A 16,660-nucleotide genomic window follows, 5' to 3' on the forward strand; every position below is an offset into this window, starting at 1 on the left:
AGACATCGCGGTTTAACAGCCAAACAGTCTGGAGAGATTACTGATCACCCAACAGCTAGCCTGCAAGCAGCTCTCCAGAAAGTGAAGTCCCGACCTCACAGTAGAGCTGTGGGGCTCACTCACCATCCAACTCTTGACTAAACTTGGTGATATTTCAATGTAGGCTCTCACATGGCTATCGTGAGGAAGCCAGCTTAGATCACACAACAAGTGAATACAACAGTTAACAGCCTCCTGGCACCTCCATCGCTACCATCTACGCCAAGCTGGCACATCCTGGACTGGAAGGCACAGAGACTAAACCGACATTAACCCTCCATCAGTAAGTCCCAGTAAGACAGAGATCAAGCTGACTCCAAAATGTCAAAGTAATGAGGCTTTACTGGGATTAATGACCAATTGTAATCCTTTACACTACTTGCTACTAAAAAAGTAATCCCATTACTGAAACTAGACATTAAATAATGCATTTCTAATCTACAGTAAGTTACCATTACTCCAGTATTCAGTGTTTCCTTTGAGTCTTTCATGCTTCAATCGTTGGCTGTTTTTCCCAACATGGGAGTGGCGGACCCTGCCAGCAGCAAAGACACTATACAGAAATGTAATTACAAAATTTAAATAGACATCAACGGTATAGCCCTGCGGAAAAATGTATGTGCCAGAAATAATTGCAAAAACAGGATTTGATTTAATGAAAATCTTAATGATTGTTGCTTTACAGCTTTAAACGTGACACTGAGTGACTAATACAAACAAATGCAAACAAGCTAAGCCAGCAGTATTTAGTCTCTTCTCAGGTTTTCTCTTCAGGAAACAAGGTTAAGTAGCGAGCGGCCCTGATTTATACAGCTGTTATTGCAGCAGGTAAAGTATACGGTTAAGTTCAGCACCTTTCGTATCATGTATCATAACCTTAGGGTTTGAAGGGGTTAACATGTTTCCTCCCAGAATGAGGACGTGTCTCTAATCCTGGATCAAGCGCTGCTCTGGCCCGGAGCAAAAGCACCTCATCCATATTTCTGCTCTTCAAGTTGTAAAAGATGTTCAGAAAACAGGATCAACTGCCAGATAAATGAGCGCTCATAAACTTGTGTAGCTTAGCCCCCAAGAAACCGCCGGTGAAGTTTTGCATATAGGCCAGCTGATGATTCAGAGGACACTATTTTGAAAAATATCCAACTGTGTATTTATTTTGTTTTGGTTTCCATGGATAACATTTATACCTGTAATCATTTTCATTCTTTAATTGCCGTGAATTTATCTTAGCTGCGGGTAAAGCATGAAGTTAACACAAAGCAATGAGCTGCAGAATGACACCGAACGCGCCAAACACTGTCATGTCACAAATCATTTGACATAATGAAGGACTTCCTAACGTGCAATGTTTGTGATTATGTTGCTTACTGTTCAGATTATGCCGTTGACGTGTTCTGTCTTGTCTTGAGTCGAATGCAATTGAAGCCCCAGTCTCACCTTTTCCCGTCTTTTCTGTCAACCTTTTATTTCGTAACAGTTAAGAGCATCACTTCACTTGGCTTCACATCTGCAGCAGATGTGGTGTGACTTGCTGTTGATGCCAGGATATAGAATGAATTTGGGCTTGTGTGTGTGTGTGTGTGTGTGTGTGTGCGTGTGTGCGTGTGTGTGTGCAGATATGCGTGCAGGAGGCAGTGTGGGTGTGTTGTGTATGAACCATTGCTGTCCTCAGATGATCTTTTGTGCGTTAGAGATCATTATGATCAGCCCTCGAGGTATCTCATCCAAATTGAAGCTTTGGTTCGCTCTCAACATCGAATGTACACTCTGTACTCAGGATTCACTGAGACCGCACAGCTGGGCAGATGCTGGTGCAGCAGTTTAGTAAACATAATTGTTAGACATTATGGACAGATTTGCAGTGATGATCAGGGAACATACAGATAACAGATGTCTTTTTTGCTGATTAAAAAATTGCAAGTTAACTTTATATGATTCACGGTTACGTGCAAAATCTGTTCATTGTACTAAAAAACAGAACTAAACCTGAGAAATTAGCCAAAATAAACCAAAGAAGAAACAACTGCAATGTAAGAAAAGAAGAGCAGCTGGTGTGTCTGTTTATAGCTGAGAAGATCAAATTAAACTCTTAAATATTATGTAAGTGCATTTAGCAATTATGTAGTCAAATAAACAAGAGTTACTAGTTAGATTTTCTTTCTGGTTACATTCAGTTTTATGATCACTCACCACAAAATCAGCCGCGCCTTTGCAGTTAGTTCAGGAGTCAGGCCCACTGTCATGTCAGTGTTAGGTTTCAGTTTTCACTTTGAGCAGAGGAAACTACCAGGACGCAGCTTCAAGTGTATAAAAAAGCCACAAAACCAATATCTATCTTGTTAAGTTCAAATTTAACGTGACATGAAAGTGAAAAAAGTAAATTTTTTACTTTGTATTAATCACTTTTTATATTGGCCCTATGTGAGTGGATTGTAACATGACGTGAAAACTGAGACCTTCTCCGTCTCTCTCAGTCGAAACAAGTGGTAAACACAACATTGAGATAGTAGCATTCAAAGTTATACTATGGCTAATATTATAGCAAATAGTCTATTTACACAGACCAACATTATCATTCATTTGGAGTCTTGTTCCTGGTTTCAAACTATGACGCTCTACTATGTAATTTACAACATCCAGTTAGACTTTCAAAATAAAGCTTGCTGACAAATAGTATTTTGACTTTTGCAATAATTATGTTATTGAGGTTGTCAAACATCTGCACGCTGGTTGGGTTTAGTCGCAAGAACTACTTGGTTAGGTTTTGGAAAAGATCATACAGAGTTTGTCTGGACTGTGAAATGTTAGTTACAGACTACAAGTCAGGCTGAAGTTAATTACAATAGTGTAAAACCAGAGGTCTAACAAACATGTTCAACATCAGACTAGATGATTGATCGCAGACTGTTTTGTTTTCCTTTAAGAATTGATTTCGCTGTCATTGACAAAAAATTGCCAGTAGAAACAGTGGAACTGCACCTGCAGGCATTTATAGCGATAATTACCCAAAACAGCCAAAACTCAGCTGTAGCATGAAGTTTCCTAACAACAGGATGTCATCATACATTATCTTCATTTTTCTCCCCCCGCTGTTAAACCTTAGTCATCACCACAGGCTCAGTGGGGTTATTATTCTCTGTGGGTTCATTACTGCAAACGTCTCCTTTTGCATCACACATGGTCATTTTGATCCACTGTTAATATATGTTTTCAAATGATTAGTGCGGCTTTAAGTAAAAGGTGCAATATTATGAATTTGAGTTAAAAACATTCAAACATTAAATAAAATTAACTACAGAATATCAACAACAGTTCTGACATTATGACGTCTATGTATTTAGTTGCAAACATATCTACTGAAGTTAGCATGCTAACCAGCTAGCCCCGACCCGTTACATTCTGAAGCACCTGTGCTAGTGGTGTAAAAACTGCACTGCTACCTGCATGGCTAACTGAGCTAACTAGCTAACAGTAGCTACAGTCAGCAGCAGTTAGCGGTTACTCTTACATTTACATTTAGGGCATTTAGCAGACGCTTTTTTCCAAAGTGACTTACAGTAATTCATACATACATTCATACACTGATGGCGGTGGCTGCCATGCAAGGTGCCGACCAGCACATCAGGAGCAGTTTGGGGTTCAGTATCTTGCCCAAGGACACTTCGACATGCAGACCAGGGGAATCGAACCAGAGACCTTCCGATAACAAGACGCTGGCTCTACCCCTGAGCTGCCCCCTATTTGTTTTGCTTAAGAATGGACCACCTGTCAAATTCATACTCAAAATAAATACATTTTGCACCTTTAAGTACTAAAAAAACCTTTGATTTGACTACATAACAATATGAGGCTTTACAGTGTAGAGGAAGTATGAGCTTTAGAAATTATACTATACTGCAGTACTATTGTCAAGGGGGTCATGTTTTCACACGCATCTGTTTGTTGGTTTGTTACCAGGATAACACAAAAACTACTTAACGGATTTCCACGAAACTTGGATAGAGGATGCATCTTGGCACAGAATAGACCCCATTAACTAATGGTGCAGATCCAAATACAGGGACGGATCTAGGATTTTTTTTCTCACTTTCTTTAACATCATGAAATAGGGCATTTTTCGACATGTTTGCTTTCCCAGGGAATAATACATGGATCTTGGTGATTACAAAAGAGGACTGTTGGGGTTTGGCACACTGCACACTTCGTCGCATTTTCTTAGTTCGACACATTCTTGGCTAAACGTCACAACTACCAGATTAAACATCCATTGTGTGTGAGATTGTTTTGTCTTTTACTTGTGAACGTGACTGATGAAACTATTTCATCACATTTTCCTTCACTCAAAATACACTTCAGTCTCTGTGTATATCGTTGCTTTGTCACAGAGGAGCACATGGACTCACAAGATAAATGACTTTCAAAGCTAATGATTGCATTCCTTTCTGGAAAGGTAAGTTCACGCCTCGGGCTAGATAATACGGCTTGCTCTCTTCTCCAATTATTTTCCATCACTAGAACATCAGACTGATCAACTGGCAATTTGTGGTTATGGACTGACACTTGCAGAGTGGAAAAATCTTCAAAAGAATTGGCTCAGAGAGATGTCCTTGATTTCTGATGGATTGTTTGGTCTTCGTCTGGAACAAGAAGAAGCCAGATGTGAATGAAGACAGAATTGAATTAGCACTTTTTAAGCTGGTTAATTAAGCCCAAATTAGCTACTAAACATGAGGCCTGTTGGAGAGGCGCCCTGGTGCAAGTGGCTTAGTCGGAGGTCAAAGTCACGGGTCTCATCGGAAGTCTCACTGTCCCGCTCGACAGGTCCAAGTGGTTATTTTGCTTGATTGTGATGTGAGATGATTTTCCCACTCGCCTGAAGTGGAATGTGATCGGGAAAGTGAGAGGCTTAAAAACTGGCCATCAGCGCCTGTGACCCCGGATGGCCCCGGCTAACAACCAGAGCTGCCTGGGATGCTTGGGGCGAGTAACATAAGACAAATTCTGCGAGACACTCTTGCAATCCTGGTGTGGCACGCAGTCTTCTCATCTCTCTGAAATACCTTCAAAGCCCTCAAAGATATGCCAGCTTGGATACCAGGCTTCTTTTCACAGGTCATGCAACCTCGAGTCACCATTTTCATTTCTCTGACATCTGTGTTGCTTGTTTGTTTGGTAAACATGTTACACCTGTCAGAGGAATGCTGGTTGCTAACGGGCCAAGTCCAACAGCATTTATTATGTTGTGTGGCGCTTTCCCCTTCTTCTCGCCTCTCTCGCTTTTCCATCTGTTGCCCTCGCAGCAGTGAATACAGTAAGTGTGAAGTAGTGAATGTGCGAGGAAAAGCGTGCGTGCGTTTGTTCTTGCATGCGCTGTATGTGGATGTGTCGGCACGCACGCGCGCGCGTACAGAGGCTACTGGGTTGTTGTCTGGATTGCTGTCTTGTAATGGAGATAGAGACACTGTTTTTATTTATCCCTCCCCCAGCTGTCACTGTTGTGTCTGGAGCGAGTTCGTTGAACTCAGGGCTACTGGACACTTGGAGAACTGTCAAATCCACTAACCCTCCCAACTATGCAGAATGTTACAGCCCAGAACACACCCTGGACTCTTATTTTGGAAAACAAAAGCTGAGAGGGACATTCAGGAAATGTGCAACCTTTATCCGACTCCTACCTTTATATTTCTGTGCACAGTGAAATCAGAGCAGCAATAAATAAACATTTAACATTAAAGATTTTTATTTTTTTACCTGAAAGGTGCACTATGTAGCTTTTTAGTAATAATTTGGGTTATATAGTCCTTCATTTTTTAACTGCATGATAACTCGAGGGTAATATCCTGTTTTTGTTCTCATAACTTGAATTAATAGCCTGTAGCTTTAGCCTCAGCTCTTGCTATGCAACTGCTATGCCATGTATCAAGAGCTCTGCCTCTTTGTTGTTTTATAGGCCTCAAAAATGAAAAAATGAATCTCAGAGCCACCATATTTTGCTGATATATTTTAAATGTCTTGGATAACTAAGACAAAAATATCATCCCAACAAATAATTGCTACAGCACAAATAATTAAATCAGTTTCATGTTATTTTAAGATGCCATTCCTGCAGTGGAAGAACATTTGTTGAACTCACTCAAAAATTAACTAAAATTATCAACATGATGTGAATTAATAGCAGTTTAGACATCATGATGTCTATGTATTGTGCTGCAGAGGTGTCCACTGAAGTTAGCATGCTAACCAGCTAGTCCCGGCCTGTCCCTGTGCTAGCAATGCAAATACTAACACTCCCCTGGTCCCTGAGCTCCCGCCTCTAAACCACTAGTTGCACGGCTAACTGTGAAGCAGTTTCGGCAAGAAATAAATATGCAAAGAAAATAAATAGATGTCTAAAAATCCCTTGAAGAAGAAACTGACATGTTTGCTGTTGCAGAACATCAGCAGTCTGACTCCATCCCTCCATTTCAAGAGAGAATGTCCATACTTGCAGACATTTTGCTAAGATTAACATTAGCCTAAATTGTGTCACATGGTGTGATTATGCTTTAAAGTTGCTGAGAGGTCAATGTGAGGGCTCATTTGCAAATGTGACTTGTTGGCTTGTGGTCCTGGTCCCTCACAGTCAAAGTGTTAGTTCAAAGTTTCATTGCTGTATGAATCATGCATATATTATACAAAGCAAATAAACGATATGAAATCTAAACTCAGTGTTTAGTCTATTGTCATCCCTCTGAATAAACCTCAGCAGAGTGTTATGATGTTATAAAAGTGTCAGGTGAAAGTGTGCTGACGGAGCTGCAGCTCCAGTCTGTACATGCAGCTTGTGTAACTGATGAAAATCACATTACTGGCATGTATTCAACATTAGACGTTAGCACTGCTCACTAAGTGGACGATGGTCGCATTCTCCGCCATATTTCACATGTCAGACGGTATACGGGAGTGAATCTGTGTTGCCGTGTCAGTCATCCAGCTCCTTGTTTTAGGATGCCCCCATTAGACGCAGGGCAGACGGTCAGCGGTGCTGAGACTAAGCACTGATGACAAGCTGCTGGAAAGGCTGCGGTGGAGGAGAATGAGCCGAGTCTGCAACAGGGACCCGGCCTGAGCCTCAGACATGTACACACACACACGCAACCCACATTCATATTAAAACCCTCCTACACATACACATCATAGCTGTCTGCAATCTGATGCCCATGATGTTTTATAGCTTCAGTGGAAAATGTGCGTTTGATTTACGTCCAGATATGATTTACGCTAGATTGTCATTCACCTTAATCAATCTTAAATTCTACTTATTTAAGTTTAGTGTTCAGAATTTAACATTCACCTTCCTGCCAACAGGGGGAAACAACAGTCTGCCTTTGTCTGCACACTGTGGACGCATGGAGACAGTATGTGCAGAACTTATGAAATGTTCCAGCACATTTTTTGAACATAAGGCCATAAGTTTATTAAAACTATGTAATTTTTATGCCCCTGTAAAGCACGTTGAGTTGCCTTGTGTCTGAATTGTGCTGTACACATATGTAGATGAAGGTTCTCAGTCATCCAGGTCAGGGTGCTGTGCAGATAAACTTGCTCTGCCTTGCCTTGACTAAACATTGCAAATAAGTTATCAATTTAGTTTTTGTTGCTTTTAGCTTACTCAGTAATTTTATCATGGATTCAATCAGAGATCAATCAGGTGAGTCTCTGTTCTGACTCTGGCAGATCCAAGCTCATTATGTGCAGACAAGTTTTATACAAACTGCCGATTTCCATTTCAAATTCTAGTGGCAGGATAACAGATGTTCAATGCAGAGGTTTAAAAAAATGCGTACATTTATGCAGAGACACCTGGAAACGTTTGATTGAAGTTTTGAATCAAGCCGATTATCATATACTGTATGCAAAGCAGTCATAGAGACAGACTGTCAGGCTGTTTTTAATTTAAATGTATTTAAAGGGACAACGTTTCTTTAAAGTTTTGTAATCATGAAATACAGGAAATGTGTTGTAGGTATTATATTTGAGTATTTTGCTGATTAAGTAGCAGAGTTAAGAGACTCTCTTTCTCTTTTTAAAATAAAGTGAATATCTGTCAGAGTTATACTAATAGTGCCACTTCCATTGTTGTCATTAAAATCAGTAGCAGTCGCAGAATAATTGTGGATTTTGTTCTGAGCTCATTGGCTCGTGTGAAATAACTCGAAAGAAAAGAAAACTAAACATTTTAGGTTGTTTTTGTCTGTTCAACGTGGCATCAAAAAATGTTAGGTGAAAATTTGAGCAGCTTGTACTTTACTTGAGAAGCTTGTTTCCATTTTGTACTACTTTACAATTTCACTTTAATACATTTAAAGGTGCAGTATGTAGGATTTAGGGGGGTCTATCGGTAGGAATGGAATAAATGATTCATACTCACGTGTTTTCATTAGTGTGTAATCACCAGAAACTAAAAAAACATTTTGTCTTCAATAAGGTAGAATGAGCCGTTTGGTTGCAATCTGCTAAATCCTACACACTGGACCTTTGAGAAACATTTATTCCATTACATTTATTACACAGCTGTAGTTAATCACTTTAAGAATTAGATTATACATACAAAACATATGGTAATATTATATTATATAATTGTGAAGAAACTATCAACTACTACTCATTAACAATAGTTATTATGAAGTGTTTACTTTTAATTTCGAAGTACTTTTTAGTACATTTTCTTGCCAATACTTCTACTTTTATTCAGCATTTTACTACTTGTTTATATAGTGGTACTGTTACTTCCCCCCCCCCCCTTCTCCCACCACTGACATGTTTTAGGGGTTTTTTTTTTTTAAGACACATTTTTTTGCCATTGTTAAGTCCGCCTAGACTGCAAACCAAAAAAATCTGAGAAATACAATACCATGCCAACACCAGTCTATCAGTGTGAAAACATACCACACATGAGCCATATGTCAAAATAGTGTTATTATCCTTTAAGAATGTTAATCACACTGGTCTGAGCGGTGGCCATGTCTGCCTCGAGGGCCTGTTTCCTCAGCAAGTGGAGCAGTTTATGAGCGAGGTTAAGATGTCAGTGTGAGCCCTGGTTAAAGACAGCGCTCCTTTAACTGTCCCCCAGCCTGACCTCCGGCACAGGAGGGAAGAATGCGATGGTCTGACTCCCTTCCCTCTGACCGCCTCCGCCCAACAGCAGCAGCCCCCCAGGGGCCTCTTGTGTCGGCCCCTGTGTCCCCAGCAACCTCCTCACAGTTTGCAAATATGTCCTTGATATTGCTGGCATGTCGTACGCAGATGTCCCAGTGGCGGGAGATAAATTTGAGAGCAAGGAGATGTCAGGCTGGCGACAGCTGTGGGCTACAATTTCACCAGATGTCCGCCGTTGCTAACCTTCAGTAGACATGAGCCGGCCACCCCCTGGACGTACTTTACATGCACAGTAAATATTTTCTCAACACGGAGCTCATAGGAGGCGCAAACCAGAATTTCGATGTCGCGGCTCACATGGCCGCAGCCTTCAGGGGTCTGATTTATATGATGTGGAGGCACGTACTGGTGAGATACAGCCTGTGTTTTACCTAAAGAGAATCACAGCTGGAGCCTCAAAGTGACAAATAACAGCACGTCTACGTGCGCTCACTGCTGATTGGATGACCCTAAAGAGGAAGATCCTCCTGAGAAAGGATTTTGAGAGCACAGATCCTTTCTGTCATTTGCTCCTGCTGGTAGCACTGTGCCGCCCTCCTATTGGTCAGACGGCGCTGACGGTTGTGATGTCTGTGTGCGGACAGTTTACATTCCAGCAGTGTTCAGCCTGCCATGAGACACTAGGTGCCACTAACATGGCTGTGGCATTTCCTGTTGTGCCAGTGTATACAGTTCTGACCCTGGCACGGAGGGCAGATTGGTCACAGACGCTCCCCGGTCAGTTCAACGTGATTTCAACTGAGCCCTGAAATGACTTGAGTTACATTTCTGCGCTTCCTGGCATCGCTGAAATCTGTTCAACCCCTTTAAAAATTGTTTTGATAAGTGGGATAGTGTGGTGTTTTGAAAGGCCTCGCCTGGTGAAAGATAAGCTTCATTTCTTTGTTCGATGACTCCCTGTGACTAATACTGACAGAGGGAGAAGAGGTGTGATGACGCCTGTGTGTGTGTGTGTGTGTGTGTGTGTGTGTGTGTGTGTGTGTGTGTGTGTGTGTGTGTGTGCGTGCGTGCGTGCGTGCGTGCGTGCGTGCATGTGTGTGTGTGTGTGTGTGTGTTTCTACAGAAATGCCTCCCCAGAATCACCTTTCAGTAAGTTTGGCTCTTGAACTGTTGGTCCGAGTTCACCCCATGGTTTATGTCTTTCGGTGCAGCCCCACCTGAGGGTGTTAGAGCAGCTTGCCAGTGTGTGTGTGTGTCTGTGTGTGTGTGTGTGTGTGTGTGTGTTTGTGTGTGTTGCCACTAAGCACTTGGCTGTGTCAGGACGGGGTGGGGCAGAAAAGCAGCGATTTGGCGGCTGTAGATTACTCGGAAAAGCTGACTGATGACATATTCATCACATTTTCCACTCTTCCACTCTTTTTCCAGGCAAAACCAACGGGGAATAATGGACGCTAAAAGCCGACAATGCGTATCATGTCGCACCCAAAACAGCACTGGACATGCATTCATTCACCATCAGCCCGGTGTGTTTGCTTTAGCGGTGAAAGTTGAGAGATTTGTCAGCAGGTGGGTTTCACTCAGGCATGGCTCTGAGATCTATTGGGATCACTTAATTTAGCAACATATGAGCGTCTGTCAGGATTACACATATTTCAAATGGTTTATGTGCCCTATGTAGAAGTAACAAGCTGTACTCTGGGAGCTGAGTGAGGAGACACTGGGTGCAGGAGCAGATTGGGATCCACAGGCCCCCGAGGCTCAACAAACCTGTCCTGCAACCTTCCCAACCAGCCTGCTGGAGTCTTAGGAACAGATTTGTTTTTCAGCCCGGTTATTTTCCTGCTTGGTTAATACTGACTTCTTGTATAACAAAGCAAAAAAAAAAACAGAGGCATGTCAACGCGTATTAAATTTATGTTTCTTGTTAATCTAATAAACCTCGATTAGTTTTGGCAGTCAGTCTCAAAAGTATCAGATCAACATTTTTCCCGGGAATTTCAAAAGGAATCTTGATGCTTATCTCTGATCTCTGGTCCATCGTCCTCTGAGCCGACTCTGTCTGTACACTGTAAATACATCTCTACTTAAAATAGTTCAACTGCCGCCTGAAACATTTTAGTTAATTTAACTAAAAAGTCTTCTTTTTTGTTTTAAGTTAACTGAACCTTGTCAAATAACCGTAAGATATTAAGTTGAACCAACAAATACAAACATATTAGATTTCCTTATACTGTTTTCTGAGTTTGAAGAGTCAGTTGATTCAAAGATAAAATGTTAAACTGTTCCCAATTAATTATTAATGTAAGTAGGAGTATAAAATTCAACACACGCAACCATGACTTATCTTAAAATGTATTAAAGACCCCGAGTTTCCATCACATTTGTTTTCTTTAAACTATAAAAAGGTCTCAGGATAGTTTTAACTCTCAAGCAATGCATGCTGGGAGGACTGTTAATAATCTGATCATGTTTCTTTAGAAATGTATTTTATTGAGTTGATTGAATTCTTTACTGTATATTTATCCAACTCATTATTTTGAGTCAAAAGACTTGTGGACTTGTGAAAATATAAACGAGATATTCTGACTTTAATTTACTAAATAAATAAATAAATGTAGCATGTTTATGTTAAATTAATGAGAAAAGATTGGATTCCACTAAATTCCTGTATGACTTTAGGTTGAGATTTGTTGCGTTTGTTACATTCGACTTGTATACAGACTATTCATCTTACATATTTCTTATATATTTAATCCCTCTTGACCTTATTTGTTGAGTTTTGGTCATGCTTGTTCCTCGCTGTATGTCTGTGTCTGTGTAGTACGCTGTGAGTAATGTAAACCAGAGTCAGCATCCTCGTATCTGTACACATACTTGCCTGATTCTGATGAACAGTGTTTTTCCTCGTGATTCTTCTTTTAGTACTAAATTAAACTTGACTAGACTTGATTAACCTTTAGCGCAGCAAGTCTCCCCACAATACGAAACATCTTCAGTATTTTATTGCTGCTCATACAGTTTCATGTAACAGTGTCAATCACCTGCGTCATCCCTAAAATAATGTAATAAATAGTAAACACTTGCGTTTGTTGCGCTGTGGAGGGGACCAGTGAACCCAAATGACGTCATGTGTGGGAGCGTTCTTCATTACGCAACCGTTTCACTTGAAATCGAAGTAACATTAATACATGTTAAAACAAATCAATAACAGAATCTTTCAACTTGATTGTTTCCAAGTAATCTTTGTTATTTCAGACTGGATCAGTAGGTCTTGGCTGTGGAGCTCCTCTAACGGATGACTGCACACTGTTGTCAGCTCGTCTTTGATATTCAGTATCTGCCTTGTTAAAAGCTTAAAAGACTGGCTGCTGAGCCACTAACCTTACAAACAGTACTGTTTCCCATAAGCTAACATGGTGAAGTGTCTGTAAAATAATGTGGATCATTTTTGTGTCACAACGCCCACGAAATGACTCATTTGACCGTCTTAATTTGAGCCATTCGGTCCGACAACATGTGGAAAAGCCTAGAAGAGCCACACGATTAAATTATTTTTTCCTGGAAGTTAGCCGGTGCAGTCGGCCACCATGTTGTTGTCCATAGTGGCCCAGAATGGACCAACCAAACGCTGGCTGAGAGGGCCTTTAGAGGAGGCTTGATGTCAAACTATGTGTATGTTCAGAAACAAACTGGTGCATTAATGTTACTTTAACATAAGAAGTCAGAGAATGTGAATAAAAATCTAAATTCTGTATCGGATCTGTGATTTTGTTTGTAGGTCGAGCTTGTGCACAAAAAGGGTTAATGACCGTCCGAGGGGGGTTTGAACTCAGCGTCAGTGCTGAGCCAGGTGTTACTCAGACACCCTGCCGAGTGACTCAGACTCCACTTTAGTTATGTGATGTGAAGATAGAGGTTGACACTGACACCGTCGGTCACGAACCTATCCGATGCGGAGGTCCGTTCTCCTCGATCAGCATCTGCATCCTGAAAGCACCCACCTCACCTGCTGCTGCAGAGGCCTTTTCGCAAGCGCTGGCATTATTTGGCAGCGGATCGAGCCGTCATGTACGGCTATAGTAAGAGTAAGACGAGAAGAGCGGACCTGGCCTTCAGCGTGTTGCCATGTCTGTTTCACATATGGCACCTAAACAAGATGCCCAATCACAAAACCCCTCCCGCTGCTAACAAAGATGGACGTGTGACGTTATCCCGCTGGAACCTGGTCTACCTGACACTGCAAACATTCTCGTCCCACCGCCTCCTGCCCTCCCAGATCAACTTTCATATGCGGTCATTGCAATGTAAATTCTCTAAGCCTATCAATTAGCGAAAAGGATTACACGGCTCTTCAGTGGAGCTAACGTCACCTCCTGTACATGGAGAGTAGGTCAGCAAAAAAAGAAGAATGACAAAACTAATAAAATCAAGGTCATTGTTCTGTTTTATTGACTCATAATAGGACGTTAACAGAGAAATCAGCAGCCTTTCTCCTACTTAAGCCAAGCACCATATGCTCTCTCATGGATCGAGGCTTATGTGAATACAAGATTTGTTTTCTTCCCTACAAAAGAGGAAAATGTCCCAGTTTTGTGGTATTTAGGGACTTTTTTTTGTTCCGGCGTCACGATGCACAGCATGTCGGACGTGTAATTGTTTGATGGCTCTGGTATGTTACAGATGAACTATATCCATCTACTCATCAGAGACTCTAAGAAATGCCTCTGAAAGATCCACTTTCATTCAAGCATCCCAGAACATCGACAGCGCGTTTTATTTTTAAAGCGTATCCGGTGACAAAGGACACTTCAACCCCTCGCTTAGATTACACGTGGACGAGTGTAAGCTCATGGATGAGGGGGCGGGGGTGGGGGGGGGTAATGTGTCTTTGAGCTGCCCCCAGGCATCATTATGTCCTACGCATACATGCTTTTTAATGGGTTGAGGGGCAGACCAATCACACTTGTCAACCTGTTGCCAGGATACCGGCGGTGTGGGTGCTAAACACCGGTCCACAACTTTTACATCATGGACTATATTTCTGAAAGTTAGAATATGAAAGATTGTGTTACCTCAGAGAAGTGCTGAAGCAGGTCCCGGGAACACCTGCTCTTTCAGTGTAAAATATCATCCCCGCTCCTGAGTCCCGACAATTTCCTCCTTTAATGCCAGCTCTCAATTGAGAGGATGATCACCAGCTAATCCTGATGAAACCTTTGCCTAGAAATGAAGACCATGTCTAGTAGCAGTTAGCATTTTAAATCAAGCATCATGTAGTTTATCTCAGGTGTTAATGGTTCAGCTACATTTCAAGATCTAGCAAGCTGAAGCACAGTCTATGTGGACTATTTGAATATCACATTAGGCAGTTATTTATATAATTATCTGGTAGCCCATGTTTCACTTCATTTCCTCATTGTGAATGTGAAATCACACTGCGCTACGCTAACAGCACACCGTGAGCGATGTTGACTGACATCAAAAGACGGCGAAGGCAGGTTTAGTGTTGGATTAGCTGTGATTGATGGTCCGTGGTTCACTGCTTGTCTGCTCCTCAGATCTGGGACCGGTTGGTGGAGAGCTTTGATTGTGTTTACCAAAAGTGCTCCGCTTCTTCTTCTGTGTCCTTGGGAAGAAAACTAAAGTGATCCAGTATTGATCCAGTAGTACCCGTTTGAACCGGAGCAGGTTTTAATCCACAGTTTCATGTTTTTGTTTGGTCTCCAATCCCTCGTGGCCCGCTGGTCGTCCAAATCTATGTACTGTACACAAGGTTCTGTTTGAATGACTGTTTTCAGTGTTGTTTCCCTTCACAGTGTCCTCCTCATGAAAAAGTGAGTTCAGATTACCCCTTAAAGGAGCACTATGTAGTTTTGGGGAAGAAATTTTAATTATAAGAGAAAGATCTGCATTGACTGACTTTCTATTCCTTAACAAACTGACCACACTTTACATACTGTTTTACTTTGTTTATATGTGGCGGACCCTGCCACCTTTCTAGCTTCAAACAGTGTTCTGGGGACCTTATTTTCCTCTGAGAACAGCTTGTTTATTCACTTATGGAACATATTAATATTTCTGTATTTGTATTTTTACCTCATTAATCTTGTAAATATTAAAATTCTGAGTTTGAATTTCTTCTCCAATAATATTAATGAGGAATGCTTTATGACCTATTAAAAGATAAACAAATCAAGTTTAGGTGCACATAAACTGACAGTGTTCTCCCAGAATTACTAAACGTCAACAAAAAAGATACACCAATTAATGTATTAATTATGCAACCATTTTAAATATTACCAACTGATAAAATAGACTATATGTAATGTGGCTGGAGTCGACTAATTAATCAATTAATCGACTGAGTATGTTCTTATGTTGAAACATGTTTCTATATGTTGGGGTAACCTTGTGCTTATGGTCTAGTTAGGTGTAGACACAAAAAACACTTGGTATTGTGGGAACAGATGATGTTCTGGCTTCACCTGGTTCTACTGCCACTGACGTCTCGTTAAAAACATCTGTTCTTGCTGCACCCAACATGACTGGAAAATTTCCGTCTTTTTAAAAATATCAGAAAACCTGTGGTTTAACGCATTTGGGAAAATTATAATAGCGATTTTCACAATAATTATTATTCGTTTTAGGGGAAAATAGTGGACAGTTTTATAAGATAGCTTTTGGTTTTCTAGCTCAAATCTTTCAGCTGCTCTTTTCATCAAGAACACATCTGTACGCGACCCGCCCAGAGCCGAATACAAAATGAGTGATTAGCTGTATGATATAGTCTGCGATGTTCACCAGCTGTTTGTTAACGTTTAGCAGCTAAAGACCCAAATACTTCCCTCAGGAGTTGGTGTAGAACAAACAGAGCAGAGTAGAGAGTTCGACTGAATTCACACAGGATCCAGCGTTGCAGCGAAAAAACACATTTTATTGTATGCAACAATTGAACCTAATCCCAGGAGTCATGCTTAATTAACAACATAAGTAAGTCTGGTAAACTTAAAACTTTAGTAATGTAATCTGTGCAGTAACTAAGGTAACGTCTGATTAAATAAATAAATGAATAATGCTGCTTAAATGTTGACCTTAATTATAGGTTTGTTATTTCCAGGTTGTTGTAACAGTTCTTTGTAATCTAATATGCTGGTTTGCCTTTTTCCTTTGTCCTCCAGTTCCAACAAAACAAATTATCACTCATGTAGTGTATAAACATCTAACAGACAAATCTGGTTCTCAACCGACTCTGGTTAGACTGGATGAATTATTCAATTCTGGCTCGCTGCCTTTCTGTTGCTGCCGGCAAGATTGATTTTCCCAACGTGACAACAGCCTGATATCAGGTGCAAAAGTCACTGTGACAAAAGACACACACAGAAAAAACACTTGAATCACACCGTGGGAACGCATCAATAATTGTCTGGGAGTCTGGATATTACCGCAAATAGTGAATCAGTGGGGAGACATACAGGTTTTACTG

This window comes from Pagrus pagrus, assembly GCF_965226575.1.
Source record: "Pagrus pagrus genome assembly, chromosome: 6".
In the NCBI taxonomy this organism is placed as follows: domain Eukaryota; kingdom Metazoa; phylum Chordata; class Actinopteri; order Spariformes; family Sparidae; genus Pagrus; species Pagrus pagrus.